At 37.2% G+C, this 16556-nt stretch overlaps 1 long non-coding RNA gene across 1 annotated transcript in view; it reads left to right on the plus strand.

Moving 5' to 3' along the window:
- Positions 1-14987, plus strand: part of LOC118258721 (uncharacterized) — a 35536-nt gene extending 20549 nt beyond the window's left edge. The window contains exons 3-5 of the long non-coding RNA XR_004781876.2: positions 7902-7997; positions 14140-14265; positions 14883-14987. This is a non-coding gene — a long non-coding RNA (uncharacterized LOC118258721). The remainder of the gene's footprint in view (positions 1-7901; positions 7998-14139; positions 14266-14882) is intronic.
- Positions 14988-16556: the final 1569 nt, after the last annotated feature.

Below are 16556 nucleotides of genomic sequence, written 5' to 3' on the forward strand. Positions count from 1 at the left end.
GTTCACAAATGCTGGGAATGATGTCAAAGCTATGAGCATGCAAATCTGGGATCTGGAGCTCACAGAGCTACAGATTGCAAACTTCATGATGGCAGCCTGGGAGCCTAGAAAAAAAAACAAAAACAAAAACAAACAAACAAACAAAAAAACACCGTGGAGGCAGGGGAAAATCTCTAGTGTCCTCAGTGTCCAACTGTATACATGCTGGTGCAAAGCTCTTCCTAGGGGGTGTCAGAAATACCAGGACGTACAAGGCAGGACTGTTCCAGAGCCACAGATGTTAGAAAACAGTACACAGCACTTCCATGAACACTTGGTATAGCTGTCCAGAGCTCGGGAACATGGATGTCTGGGTTTTCTGACTTATAGACAACACTAAGGAAAGAAACCTGAAAGCATAGCTCCTAGCAGATCACCTAAAGAGAAGGGAAAGGGAGAGGGAAACCAGAAAGTTTGTGAAAATATATTATATTGTTCTAAAAGCATTTCAGTTTCCACGAGACAGTTTACCATCCTTCAAAAAATTATTTTAAATCAGAAAATTCCCAACAATTTCCACTTGAGAGAATTTGCTTAGTAGGAGCATAAAGATCTTTTTTTTTCTTTTTTTTTTTTTTTTCTTCCCTAGAAGGGCAAAATGTCACATATATCACATATATAGCAGAGAAAGAGAATTAAGCACTCAGGAAATTTACAGAGAGTTCTTTCCCTGCGTTTTCTAACACAATAACCTATTAATAATATTTTGGATATGATCATGTGATGTTATACAATGTGGAAGTCCTAGTGTTTAGATAATTAAAGGAACATTTAAATATGCATTCTGGTTAGCAGGGAGGGATTGCTTTTAATCTTCAAAAAATTAGATATAAAAAATTAATCTTTCTATTGCTTACACTTAACCTGATAAAAATTTAAACTTACCTTTTTAAAATAAAAATATACAAATACCTTATATATCAAACAATTAGTTTGCATATTTGCTTTAGAAAATCTTCACAGTGCCAAGATAGTAAAGCAGGAAAATATCTTATTTCTTAAAAGAATCAGCATATTTCTGCAGGCTTGCTTAGATTCGTCTCTGCAGGCTCTATGTCTAATTCAGATTGAAATGTCATTGATTTCCCTGTAGGATCTCAGAGAATCTGCAAAGACCCTTTCCTGCAGGGAATTTCACTTGTCGCTGGTCACCACAGCACATCAAAATGGAACTTACATTCTATGTGATTTAATTAAACATAATTATACAAGTTAAGAAGCACACTTAAAGAATTGTACTTTGATAAACCCTTCTCTCTACCTCTCAACAGTTATCCACATCACTTCACACTGTGTTTGTATGATAAATAACAGTTAAGATATGATTGCACACAGAAAAGACGTGCACAAAATGGAAGCATGGGGATGAACATATGCTCTTAAAATAGTACGAAATAGTACAAAACATGCAAGAATTGTTAGGTATAAATTTTAATGTAATAGAAAAGCAAAGCAAAACTACATTTGAAATTAAAAGGCCTTTTGCACCTATAATATGCCAACTTTTCTCTGCCTTTATTTTCCTATGAGAACACGTTTCATTTGTGATTATCCACACTGTAACCATCAACTGCTAACCTTTGAGAGCTGAAGAAAACCCTGCACAGAAGTACTAATGCATTACTGTTTGGAAGATGCTTAGATGAAATGAAGAATATTTTAATAAAGCTCTAATGTACCCACTCAAAACAAAAAATCAAAAAAACATGGACATCCACAACTGTCGGCTTTATGGGGCCCCTGCGAGGCAGCCTTGAAAGCAACCTTCAGCATCTGCTCCTCTAATTTGCATAAGTAATTGGTAAGTGATTAGGAGCACAAGCTGACAAAAACAAGCTCAGCATGTGATGGAGTGGGCTGATTCTCTTGCTTCAAATTACTCTGAATTACAGAAAGATTCCGAAAGAATGATTACTTATTTAAAGAGTTTATGACCTTCAGGTAACAGACATTCATGACCTGCCTCAAGAATTATGTTCCTGAGGGCAATAACACTGTCAGTGATGAACACAGAGCAAGGGACAGAGATTTCAGTGTAGTCAGGGTAAATCTTTGGGACTTATTTCCACAGGAGGCCACTGTGACCTCCATCTTGCCCTATAAAATGCATGGAGTCACTTTCTGGAATCACTCTTTCCAAACAACATGATGGGATGAGAAGAAATGACACAAAAAAGGAAGCCTAATGGACTACCAGCCACTCCAGGAAGGGAAAGGACAGTCTCAGGGCTATAGTACTAATCTAAAACTGGAAGCCTGGGGCTGATACCTTGGTCAGCCCTGGCAAGTTCATCAGTAAACAAAAGATTGTTTTTAACTTCCCCATTTCTCAGTGTTATCCAGTCAAGGCTTATCTTCAGAGTCACTTGTTGCACCGCCATTTCCCCACTGCACAAAAGCCATCCTCACTGAGGTGCCAGCACCATGCAGCAGCAGCAGAACTACTCAAGAGTTATCAGCCGACCAAACACCATTGAGACAACTGTGCCGTGCCTCCAGCTTTTTTTGACAACAGAGGAAAAATTCATTTCTCATTTTGCCTCTCCTCAACTTCCTTTTCTTCCCACATAGGAAGATACTGAGCAGTAACACACTTAGCTGTGCCATCCGTCCAAAGCAAATCCTCCTTTGTGTGCAGAGAAGCTGTGGTGTGGGAGAGCACTGACTTCAGTGCCTCGGCTGTCTCTGAGATGTCTCTTGAGAAGTAGGCAACAGTTACATGGCATGTTCTGACTTCAGTATAGCTTGAGATCATGATGTTAGGAAACAACTGTGTCAGACAGCTGCAAGGCTCTGAGAGGCCTCCTCCAACCTTTTGTATTGTACTGTGGGCCGCTGCAGAGAGGCACAGTAGTACTGGGAGTTGTATCACTACTCCCTTCTTCTTTTCCCTTTTTGACTGGTGACACAGAAGGGAACAGAAATGCTGTGGGCTCCTGAGACAGGAGGTGTGCCCCACAGGTCCAGTTGTCCCCTCAGTTTCAACAGCATATGTGGAGCAGCCCTTCACTCACCTGAGGATGCAACAAGAGTACATGGTAGGCCCCTTAAACCTTCTCTACTGGTAAATTGCAAACTGCATTTGAACATTGAATTGGGGGTGCACAACTGTAAAAAAGAGAATAAAAGGGTATCAAAATACAGGGAAAGATAATTCAAATGAGGGACAAAACGTGCTATAATTAAAATACCACGATTTTCAGAAATCTGGTTTTATAGTAGAAAATCGTAACAAATTTGGAGAAATTATCTGAGTAAACACAAACTGAAGTGATCATTTTATTTTTCCATCTGACATTACTCCTTCTCACAACACTCTAAGTCAAGCCAGAATTCCTAAGAGAATTCCTGCTAACCTGCCATAATTACTAGGTGCAGTCACATTAAAATGATTTCGTCACTTCAGTGGGAACTGGGTGAGCATTGGTTTAGTTTAATTTAAGCAGATTCATATCTCAATAACTTGTCCTTGAATTTCAGTGAAAATATGGATAAAAATTTTACAAATAATATTTCTTACAAAGACAATAATCTGCATAATTTAAGCAGAAGGATAAAATTTCACAAGTTTTGAGATATCTAAAAACAAAATCCCTTTTCTCATAGATTGCCACTTATGACCATTTCTAGTGTCTTCTGTCCTGTGGCAGATATTCTTGCCCTGAAAATATTTCTTCCCCTCATTACTTCATAGCCTATGGTGTACCAAAACATAATCCACCTCCTCCTGGTCCTTCCCTTCCTCTTTTAATTGACAGCCTGAGGCTGGTGTGAGAGAGGAAGAGGTGAGCAGTATGTAGGATGTACAACAATTCCTGCTGTCCATTGCCCTTTGGGTCAGTGACATTCCCTGTCTTTGGACTGTATATACAAGACTTCACAGAAGCAGAACCATTCTTGTTTGTGTACATGCTGCTTTCCATTATATGAAACTACACAGAAAAACAAAACAAAACAAAACAAAACAAAAAAAACAACGTAGTAGGTCCATGTACACTGTTACATCTTCACCAGGCACAGGCCGTGGTTATTCTGGTTGGGCAAAATTTCCTACCTTTTGCTTGTGGACCAAGGCTACTGGGATACAAGCACAGAGGTGAGCATACTGGAGGCTGCTTTTCAGTAGTTATGTCAGTTATTTCTGTGTCCAGAATACAACCACTTTGATATATTAGGCACTGAAAAAAGAGAAGGGTTATAAGTCAGCATGAAATGGTTTCAGTGAACATCTGCTGTAAGCTGTCTGTGTGGCAGGAGATGAATGTGAACTCTTGGAATTAATCAAGCAGGGCATGACCTTACTGAAACATTTACGAAAAAGCAGTTGCACACCATGGCAACAGTCTCCTCTCTCTCACTCTCAGTTGCAGAAGATGGCTTTTCACCAGACCCAGCTTCCACACTTCTCTAGGGAACAAAAGGGACAAGAAGTGCTATTGATGTAATTGTTTTTGTGAACTGCACAGGTTACTCTTCAGCATTCAGACTGGTGAATACCTGGTATTCCCAGTGGTCTGCAAATAGCTGCACAGAGCTTTCCAAGTATACTGTATTATTTTAATCATAGTCACAAGCCAGCAGGCTTAATTATAGTCAGATTGAAGGCAAACAAGGCAAAATACTATAATTTATTAATCTGGAGACAAATAGGATGACTTCAGAGAAGCAGTCTATGTGTTGTTGTGTTCTTTTCCATTTCACAACCCGTGTGATACAATTTTCAGTGTTTCTTTACTCCGGAGGCCAGTAGAACCCTGTGAAGGGCAGGGCTGAGTTGATATTTGCACTGAGCACGCACCTCTTGGATGGTACTAGAGGCAGGTCATGAAGTTCTTAAGCTCAGACCTTTTTTTTCAGGCATGCTAAATTTTCACGCTCACCTCACCTGTCATAGATTAAGCTTGTTCACATAGTAGCTGATTTTGTTTTCACTCCAGCTTCTGGCACCACTGATATTCACTCTACTAAACAAAGACTGTCAGTTCTCTCTCATAACATAGTGCAGGAAATGTTTCTCCTTGGTACTTGGCTCTCCATGCAAGGTCTTCCATGTATTTTCCAACTGACTTTTTGCAATAAGTTTCCTACTGTTCTTCATGTTTATACATGTTTATTGTGTACTGTGTCCCTATCTTTATTAGTCAATTCATAGAGGAATAACAGGTCAATTGGCTTTTGCCTCAAACCTGCAAGTAGCAGCATCCTTTAAAAACTAAATTAAATTGTGTGTGAGTGTATAACACGGAAAATCAAGGGACTTCTTTTTTCACTGAAAAAAAAAGAAAAAGAGAGAAAAACATACTAAAGGGTTGTGTATATTGATAGAAAACTGATACTGATCGTTAAAAGTAGACCTTTTCTTAAATCACAAAGTACAGATCTTCTAGTTTATGACAGTGTGTAAAAGCATGTTTTTGTACATAATCAGGTAATCAGGTTAACCACTGTCCTATTCTCTGTTATGCTTTGTGACTGTTAATCACTGCCAAGTGATACTTTATTTGTGTTCCTCGAAAACATCACTCTTTCTTTCAGAGACCAGACAAAGAGAGAATATAATTATATGTTTGTACTTCTACCTCAGGGTTTTGTACGCCTGTTGAACAATGCAGGCAAAATGTTTCAACAGAAATAGTCACCATGTGCTTTGTCTTTTACCTCTCCTTTACATCCCCCATATTTTCACAAATTGAAAATCAAAGGTACCAAAGTTAGCTGCTACTCTGAAAAAAACGTTTAGCTTGACTTTGAAGGAGTTAAGGTACCACATAACTGCTAACTTCTGTCCCCTATCTCCTACTGCAATCAGAAAACCTATCTGAACTCAGAGAAACACAAAGATTGGTGTGTCTTGTCTGGTTAAATTCTCCTATTTCCCATAAAATTAGTAAACTCAGTCTTTCCCTCAGTAAGGACACTAATAACATTTTTCACCTCTACCTAACCTCCTTCCATGAAACACAAGCAGTGTCCTCTTGCCTGGGGCAAGAGTTATTAATTTTAAGCAATTATGGTGTTATAAGAATAAAATGCAAATCTGTCCCATAGCTAGATGCCAGGACTCTGTGCACAATGTGGTAAACTGAATCATAACTGCACTGCTAGTTTCTGCATAAGTAAGACAAAGAACTGATTTGTGACAATGGACCAGCCTAAGACCCGTTGATTGACTGAACCCCTAACTACTTTCATAACAAAGTATTATAATTGTTGGTACAGCACAGCTCCAGGAATGTTAATTCAGAATAGTCCTGGACATCTCCCCAAACACCCATTGCTGACAATAGACCTGATGATCAGTACTGTTTGTATTCTTGATTTGTGTTAACCACGACAAGTGACTGTGGTTATCCCAGCTGTGGGATGTGGACATCAGCATTGTGCTGCGGAATTAACCAAATCACACAAACAATTTAAAATAATTATTAGAAACTTTTCCTATAGAGGCTTGAATTGAAAGATTCTTTGTAAGTAATTTTGAATAATTGATAGATTTATTTTTTTTTATGTGCTGACATGGCCAGGTAATATTAGAGGTGAGCTCAGTTGTAATGATCTGATGAAACAGTAGACAGAGAGTGTTCTACTACCCAACTGAATCTGTTGTTGCAAGGACCCTTGTTGTAAGAGACTCCTGCCACAATCCAGACAGTGATCAAACACCATGTTTGAGAGATTCATTTACTCATATGAACCTTATTCTGTGCAAAATAGCTCAGTAAATTAATACTTTTCTTTTCATGGAGAAACTCTACTTGTTAGTGTCTGTGCAACAAAGGGCAGGTGAAAACAAAATCAGTTCTGGAAGTTATTAGGGAGTATTTGACAAAGAACAGACTAACTATAAAGATACCATATGATTACATTACAATTTCCTAAAGAAATTAAGTATAACAGAAAATATTATCAATTTATGTCTGTACTACCTTTTAAATATCATTTAAACATACATGGGGATCTCTGTCACACTTCGTATGGTATGCTTTGTAAAATCTTTGGTGCTTGGTGAAAAAATGTGAAGGAAATATCTTTCTGAAAAATATCAAATTTTTAAAAAGTAAAATATTTTTCAGAAATATGTTAATTCCAATTTTTAAAGAAAAATATATGTGTACTGTTCAGATTTTTGTGTTTACTTCATCAGGATTAAAACATAAAAACCCCTCTGCAAGACTAAAACAAATGATTTTGGTTTAATACTACTATTTCATTTAATTTCATTAGTATTTTTAACTTGGCATAAGATCATTGAGTTTCAAAATTGTTGTTGCATGTTGGAAAGAATAACAGAAAGTATCAAACATTTCATTGATTTGAAATGATGTTAAAACTTTCAGTCTCATTCTACAAAGGCTTGTTTACCTTTTTCTCATTTCTTTTTTAAACCTGGAGATCCTTTCTCTCTTGATCTTGCTAAGTATCTCAATTTATTTTTGTAATGTTTTTGTCAACATGAATGAGCAAAGTCAGTCAAAACCATAAACTTATTCTAAAAATGTAGATAATTGACTCAGCCAATTTCCTTTGGCTTCAGTGAAGCATCACATCTTTCTAAGAACGATCTGCCTTCCTTTACCCATGACATAAAATTAATGTTATCTTTTGTCATACATAATATTTATTGCAATTTATTTATTGCTCTGTAATGGAGATGATTAACTGAAATAAAATAGTTTGACGTGGTTGAGGCAAAGTGCTTCCATAATTTCAAAACCTTTTATGGTCAATTTTTTTTTTTTTTTTTTGTGGAAGACTTCAATATAATGACTTTTTCTGATTGAGAATTAAAAAAAAAATAACAAAAATGTATAAAAGATATAATGGGTAAATCTCCTAAGAAAGAAATTACATTTTCTTAACAGATTCAAGAAATGTTTACTAACAGACAGAAGCAAAACTGGTTGTCACTCAACTTTACACGGAAACATGAGATTTCACATGCTCTCTTAAGAATGCAGGTAAGTCTCAAGGAATGGATAAAAACAAAGTGGAAAACAAGGGAAGAGTCAAAGGGGCAGAAAGTTTCCATTTTTTTTCCATTTCCAGTCAGCAATATAAGTAACATTTTATTTATTTATTTATTTACATGTGCAGGAATTGATTCTCATGAGATCCTCATTTCCTCATTTCACCATTTGAGCAAAGGGGTAAATCATGGCCATGTCATATTTCATGGCACAAGTTTACACGAAATAACACCTTTCCTGCTCTTTTAAATGTGCGTTTAAACCAGTAGTGAATCAATATTTTATGATCCCATACACTAAGGCTAAAAAGTCTCTCTCTCCAGCATGCTTGACCTAAAGGGAGGAAATGAAAAATGTTCTCTAGCTTATCTCTAGCTGCCTGCCTAGCATAATAATGCTGAATCTGGAAAAATGGTAAAACTTAAAATATGCATGAAAATCAGCCCCTGGGTTGAAGCAGAGAAAGTAATTCAATACTCCATAACCAGCAGTGCCGATTCTGCAATGGGCAATCATCAGCAGCAATTGTTGTAATAGGAAATGGGTCCTTGAACTGACAGCTTGATAGGTTAAAAGCTTCTCAGCTCTCTCCGAAACTTTAAAGCTTGAAGAAGAGAACATTATCTTCATTCTGTTTTACTTTTTGATAATCCTTCTTCACTAAGATAGACTGTTGGTCCTCAGACTCATTATTTATACATCTATGTCATTGTTCATTATCTTACAAAACAGAGAAACTCTCCAATGATCATTTAACCACTTGCCAGTCCCAAACAAAAAGTGTATGTATCTGTGTGCATTACTCATCTTAGATTTAATTTAGATTTTGCTCAATAGGAAAATATGAAATTTGTTAATTGAACCTTGATAGAGTACATATATACAGAATACATATAAAAGCAAAAACATTTGTCTAAGAGATGCTTAGAAATACAAAAACAAAGGAAAAAACAAAACAAAACACAAAATTTCTCAGCATACCTGAAAACTAGCAAAGAACAGATATATGGGCAACTTCTATTCAGGAATTTTACCTGGCTCCTATTAGGATTACTAAGTTTGCTAACAAGGCTCGTACACTAGCTTAGGAAAACATTGTTTGATGTAAGCAACACTTTACTGCAAATGAGTAATATAATTGTACTTATTTTCTTTGACGTAGATATAAAAATAATTACAATGGCAAAACAATAGGTGTCAGGCCATGGAGATTTACAGAAAAAGCTTAGAGTCATAGAATGGTTTGGGTTGGAAGATACTTTTAAAGAACATCTACTCCAACCCTGCTATCCTGGGCAAGGATATCTCACACTATGTCTTGCTGTCCAAAGCTCCATCCAACCTATCCTTGAACTCTTCCAGGAAAGAGTCATCCGGGGCTTCTCTGGGCAACCTGTTCCAGTGCATCACTACTGTCACATTGAAGAATTTCTTCCTTATATCTAATCTAAATCTTTTTCCATTTAAAACAATTAGCCCTTGTTCTATGTATGCCTTTGTAAAAAATCTCTCTTTATCTTTCTTATGTATCCCTGTTAAGTATCCAAGAGCTTAAATAGGTCTCCCTGGAGCATCCTCTTCTGTAGGTTAAACAACCCTGACTATCTCAGCGTTTCTTCATAGGAGAGGTGCTTCAGCTCTCTGACAATTTTTGTGGCTCTCTTCTGGACATTCTCTAACAGGTCCATATCTGTCTTGTGCTGGGGTCCCCAAGAGCTGAATGCAGTATAGCCCAGGACACAGTTGGCTCTCTGGGCTGCAGGCATACACCTTTGGCTCATGTCCAATTTTCCATCTACCACTAAACCCAAGTTCTTCTCCACAAGGCTGTTCTCAATCCATTCATCCACAAGTCTGGTACTGATGCTTAGGATTGCCTTGACCCAAGTGCAGCACCTTGCATTTGGGCTTGCTGAAACTAATGAGGTTCTTGTTGGCCTATTTCTCAAGCTTGTCCAGGTCATTCTGGGTGGCCTTCCCTCTTTCTATCATCTCAGCTGCACCACTCATTTTGGAGCTATCAGCAAACTTGCAGAGAGTGCACTCGATCCCACTGTCCATGTCATTAATAAACATATTAAACAATATTATTAAAAATATGGTAGCTTTAATACTGTTAAAAAAAAAAAAAAAGAAAAGAGAAAGAGAGAGAGAGAGAGAGAGGGAGAGAGAGAGAGAGAGAGAGAGAGAGAGAGAGAGAGAGAGAAAAAGTCATCTTCTGGGTAAAATGAAGTTTAACAATCCAACCATACTTGATTCCAAATGCTATGAATTACAGAGTACAACCAAGATTGTAACTGTTTCCTTACATTCTCTAATTGTTCAGGGAATGCTTTTCCTCTTCATTTCTTCCATAGTGAGAAATTTCCACACATCTGTGTCTGGAGAAACAGGCCTTGCTGACAAAGGAACCTGATGAAGAAGCAGCAGATAAGGAGTTCTGGTCTCACTATATCTTTCCTGCAGTTAGTGGGCATTCTTGAAGATAACCTCTCAAAGAAATGCACAGTTCAGTCATTTGAATCTGAAATCTGTTGACTGAATGAAAGGTTTACCTCATGAGCATAAACTGGATTTTTTGGAAAAAGGTGAAGCATACAGTGGCTTCTTATGCTCACCATGGGTAGATTAATGTACATATTCAGCTTTGAATTTTATTAGTGGAATTTTCCTTCAAATCTTGTTGAAATCCTCATCTTTCTATGTAGTATGGAAATCCACAGGATTTCTCTATTCAGGTGAAATGGACTTCAGGGATTTACTTTTTTTTAAGGCTGTTCTCACACTCATTTGATTTTACCTTCTTTTTTTGAGGGGGCTACCTAAAAGCGCTTTTTCTCAGGTACTCTTCCTCATGCTCAGGCACAAAAAGAAACGATAGTGTCCTCCTTTTGGCTCATTTCATCATTCCCAGTGTAATAGACAATAATGACAGAAAACTACAGAGTTCTGAAAGGGAAACCAAAGGGAGAAAAAAAAAGCTGACTGTCATATGCAATGCTTGTGTCTTAATCACTGTTCACACACTAAAAAACTGTGAAAAAAACAGTTCTTTACAAGGTGTAGTTGTGACTACAAATTTAATAGGATCACTCACTCATTAAGATCTTATCTATTAGAAGTAATAGGTAGATCACCTAGACTTTGCACCAAGTCCTAAGCAGTACCCATTATATAATTATCATTTGAATTAAGATGGTATAATAATTCTAGCTGTCTTGTCAGACTTTTTAAAATATTCTCACTTGTCCACAGTATATTAAGGGAAAAAATAATATGTGGTTTAAAAAACTGAATTTCATACCAAGGCAGGAGGTCTTCTGCCCCACATAAAAACAGATTGTGCCATTATAATCAAAAGTGCAGCCTAGCTCAGATTCCAGATTTAAAATAATTTTTTTATTTCTACACTATATTTACCATGTCATGAGCTTGTCTGTGCAGTCATTTTATGTGAGAGCTCCATAAAGGGAGTAAAGGTTGCAGCATTATCAAATCATATAAATAAAAGTTAACTTGGGTAAGACCTGAAAAATAAAATCTTTAAAATGCAATGAGTGTGCATATACCGATGGCATAAATTTCAGAGAAATAAACCAGGAGGCTAGGAAAAGAAATAATTAAAGAAAATCCCATTGTCAAACAGCAAATTAAAAAGAAAAAAAAAAAAGAGAAAGTAAAATTATTGTTTAATCTGTAACCCTCCACCCTGTCTCTGTCTGTTTGCTATTCTCTGTGTGTTACATTGGCATTGTAAGGTAAACAGCTGGAATCTAGGGGGCTGATTTTTTTGTCAATACTAGCAATAACTTCTGTTGAAAAAGTCAATAAACAGAACGGAAAAATAAATAAAAATACTCTTGTTTCATTTGGATATAATCCCAAGGCAGGCTGTAAGTGAAAAAGAGAACTGTCTGCTACAGTGAGGCTTTGGCTCTGCATTTGAGATTTCCATGCGTACTCATTACATTCCTGACACTTTTCCCTAAATATATTGTAATTCCTTGATTCTTCTTACACTTCAAAAAATACAATCATTTATATTTCAGCAGGGTAAATCCAGGAGTAGTGTGCTAGCAGACTTTGTGGCACAAAGTGAGCAGGCATTTAAATAAAGAGGAATAGCAGAATATCTTATGAAAAAAATTGAATGCTCCTGAGAACTGAAGCAACAGAAGTGGAACTAAATGCAGCAGTGTAATGAATAAAACCATGTATTTAGACCTTAGTCTGCTTCTGCTCCAAAGGAAGGAAATAGATTCATTAGCTGGAAAAACAGGGCAGAAACCAGAATGAAACAGCTGATCATTGAGAAATCAGTGTAGATAATGTGTATATATGGCAGATGAGGTATTCCCTCTGCAGATAGGAATGCTTTAATGAAATAATGCTTACCGTTACTGAGACCTCATGTGGGATGTAAGTTAGTTTAACCCTATTTGAGAAAGGCTTATTTAGACTGCAAAACCATCAAGAACAGAAATTAGGAAGGCAAAGAAAATGAATATTTTCTATTACGAGTGGAAACTGAAGGAAGATGGCTGTTTTAAGCAGCAACACGAAGAGAGGGAGCAGCACATGAGAGAGGGTGGAAGGTTGTCTAGACGCACATTCAGGAGGAAAAATACATGGAAGGAGAAACTCAGGATAGAGAATAACCTTATAGTGGCCTTTCAGTACCAAAAGGGGACCTACAAGAAAGCTGGAGAGGGACTCTTTATCATGGAGTATAGTGACAGGACAAGGGCAAATGGCTTAAAACTAAAAGAGTGGAGATTTAGATTAAAGATTTAAAAGAAAATCTTTACTATGAGGGTGGTGAGGAACTGGAACATGCTGCCCAGAGAAGTTGTGGATGCCCCATCCCTGGAAGTGTTTAAGGCCAGGTTGGATGTAGCTTTGAGCAGCCTGGTCTAATGGGAGGTGTCCCTGCCCATGGCAGGGGGGTTGGAACTGGGTGATCTTTAAGGGTCTCCTCCACCGAAACCATTCTGTGATTCTATGATTCTATGAGTGTGAGAGAATGAGCAGTTCTGAAGGCTGAAAGCAGAAAGCAGTTTTCCATGTTTGAGCAACCTTCCAGCCCCCCTTACCTTCCTGTGTCCTTGTGCAAGACAAACTGCATGTAACTCTATATTTGGTTGGCTTTGTAACTTTGCTCTTAGTCTATGAGGTTATGTGATGAAGGACACTAGACAAGCAGGCTCCCATTAGCAAACTTACTCTCAGAGACATGGAATAGCAGGCAGCAATCTATTCTGGTTCTTCTTTTCCGTCGCACCCGTGGACATAAATATCTCTGAATATCTTACCTGTACAGCTTAAATGTAAAGTTTCACCTCTTATGCAAAGTTATATTTGTAACCAACATCTACTGGCTGTTTATGTATATTAAGATATACTATGTTCAAGTAGTGGTTTAACACAAGTTAGGCCAAAGTATAAATGGAGGATTCTTAGAATTGTCTTCTCAATAGTATATTTATTAAACTTCTACATAATGATAGCTTAGGCAATTCCAGTTAATTTAAATTATATCATTGTTAAGCATACCTGTTAACATTACATCTTTCCAGCTTAATAGTGAAAAAAACACAGTGTATGAATGTAAGGGCCATTTAACTCTGAAGTGTGTGAAACAAAATTAATTAACGATATTTTCTGCAGTGTATAACGCCCATATCAAAAATACCTGAGGCCAATTATGAAGGCTTTTCTCATGAGGAACATCCCTCTGATATTTCAACTGTCAAACACTCATTATGTTCCACCATAACACAGATTATCCATATGAAATTCATGCTATCAAGTCTATCAGGTTTGCTTTTGAGGCTGTGATTGAAATAGCTTCCTGGGTTACCAAACTAACAAGCAAGAAAGCTCTTGAGAGATCTAACCTCAGTAGAGTAAAAAGTGAAACAGCTACACTGTTTCTGTAGCTTCTCTCTTGTGTCTTACTCAAAAATCTTGAATCCAGAATTGTGAAAAAGAGAATAAAGGGGGAAGCTTAGCAGAAAGAAAAAAAAATTAAAAAGGGAAAAAAAAAGAAAAAGGTTACAGTCCCTTGAAACATGTTTTTTGTTTATTCGTTTATTTGTTTACTTGTTTTTGTTTTTCTTTTTCTTTTAATTAGGTCCTGAGACTGAGGAGTACTTAATTCACATGCTTTGTTAATGGCACTCAAAAGTAGCATACTTTTCTTATCATAAAAACATAAGAACATCAACAACCATAATGCTGTTCTGTTGGAAAATAGCATGTAAGTGACTAGATAACTTCTGTTTGAAATCATGTCCTTCAGTGCTGCTGGAACACATAAAGCTTATTTTTCTTCAGCAAATACATCCTTCTGACAGTCAGACACAGGCAAACAGGAAATAAAATATGTAGCCAGATGGCCAAGATCAAATTGGAATTTTGCAAGCATAAATATAAGTGTAAATTTCATTTAGAAAGCCAAAGTGGGAGGAAAAGGAATGCCACTCACAAATCCTTCTGCTATTTGCTTGTATGTGAATCCTCAAGCATCTTTTAAATTCTTGTACTTTTGCACCTAAATATTACTTTTGAGGTCCAATCCAAAGGCAGTGGAAAGATCTATTTTGGTGTCTGCAGTAAAGTGTCTAAATCTACAATTATTATTATTATTATTACTTTCAGAAATTTTGAATAGCTTTCATTTCCTTATGCTGTTTGTTTATTTGCTTGTTTTTTGTTTGTTTTTAAACTGTTTGGGACTCATGAACATGGGGCAATTAATTGCATGCCTCCACATGGGTTTAGATGGCTAATTTACTCTAATTTGACTAAAGATGGTGCTTGCATTGAAAATAATGCTTGTAACTTAAAAAAATAATAAAACTTTATTTTCAACAGCTGTCACCGTTGAAGTTTTCTGCACCTTCGTGCATTCATTGAAGCATGGCCATGGCCAGTAAGTGATATTAAATTAATTACTGCCATGATTTACACATGGACTACAGTTAAATTATTTGTAAATATTTTGGTAGTACAGTGTGATGGTAACAAGTGTAAGAATGGACAATACTTATTATATTTTGTTTCAGCCTTAAAAGTGTTTGATTTAAGAAGGATTGATTTTTTTTTTTCCTGTATGTTTGTTGATAAAAGGCAGAGGAATGAAGGGATGGTTTAGTTGTTGTGTGATGAGTGTATTTTTAATGCTTGGATAGGAGGAGAGGAAGAGGTTACTGTGACTTTGTAGACTGCCTGTTTTCAAGGTAGAGGAGGTTGCCTCAGATATAAGGAGATACAGGTTGATGAGGAAGGATATTTTTGTCCTCTGATGAAGACATGGACCTTCCCTTGTGGTCTAAGCTATTACTTTTGCCTCAAGAGAAGGTGAGAAGACATACTACTGGGCAAGAATGAGAGGACTGCAAACAAGATTTTACACTGTGTGGTACAAAGTGCTGGGTAACAGTGCAATTTTGTCTATGGATTATTGCCAAGAAAATCATAACTTTAATTATAAACCCTTCTAAGTTTATTCAGATAACTAGATGGTCAAGACTATGTTACTACATGAATAGGAAAGAATGATAACAATATCACCCAGAGGAGAGCGACGAAGATGGTGAAGGGCCTAGAAGGCTTCCCTATGAGGAGCGGCTGAGGTCACTTGGCCTGTTCAGCCTGGAGAAGAGGAGGCTGAGGGGGGACCTTATTGCAGTCTACAACTTCCTCGCGAGGGGGAGTGGAGAGGCAGGTGACCTATTCTCCGTTATCACCAGTGACAGGACCCGAGGGAACGGTGTTAAGCTGAGGCAGGGGAAGTTTAGGCAGGACATCAGGAAGAGGTTCTTCACCGAGAGGGTGGTTGCACACTGGAACAGGCTCCCCAGTGAAGTAGTCACCGCACTAAGCCTGTCTGAATTTAAGAAGAGATTGGGCTGTGCACTTAGTCACATGGTCTGAACTTTTGGGCAGACCTGTGCAGTGCCAGGAGTTGGACTTGATGATCCTTATGGGTCCCTTCCCACTCGGGATATTCTATGATTCTATGAATAGATACCAGCCTGCACTCCTGAGTTACACTGGGTCATGTACAAGCGGCAAATTGCAGTTACATGTTTGCATTATATTTCCTTTTCATGCAATACAACGCCCTTACAGAAGCAGCTACTTAAAAGTTTTCAGTGATAACTGTTATTTAAACTCTCAGGGAATCTAATTTTCTGTTGTTCCACATCTTTATGTCAGTTACAATGCTGAAGCAAAGGATTAAGAAGCTCAAGAAGCACAGTAATATAATGGAAATGACTGTCTTGATATGCTGAATCTTTCATCTCTCTATGTTGATTTTATATCTCACTGAGTCCTCTGTAACCTTAAAATGGAATTAGTTACTGAAAGTTCATTTAATACACATAAAGGTAGAAGTGCTTTTTGTCATAACAAAACTGTATCTATTTTAGTTTAAATGAAATACTTGCATTCTTTTCACCACTAATTGTGCGATCCCTGATAGTTTGCTGGAATAATAAACTTTGTCACTTCTGATCAGTGTTCTACCACAGAACAACTCAT

Source organism: Cygnus atratus, chromosome Z, assembly GCF_013377495.2.
Source record: "Cygnus atratus isolate AKBS03 ecotype Queensland, Australia chromosome Z, CAtr_DNAZoo_HiC_assembly, whole genome shotgun sequence".
NCBI lineage: Eukaryota > Metazoa > Chordata > Aves > Anseriformes > Anatidae > Cygnus > Cygnus atratus.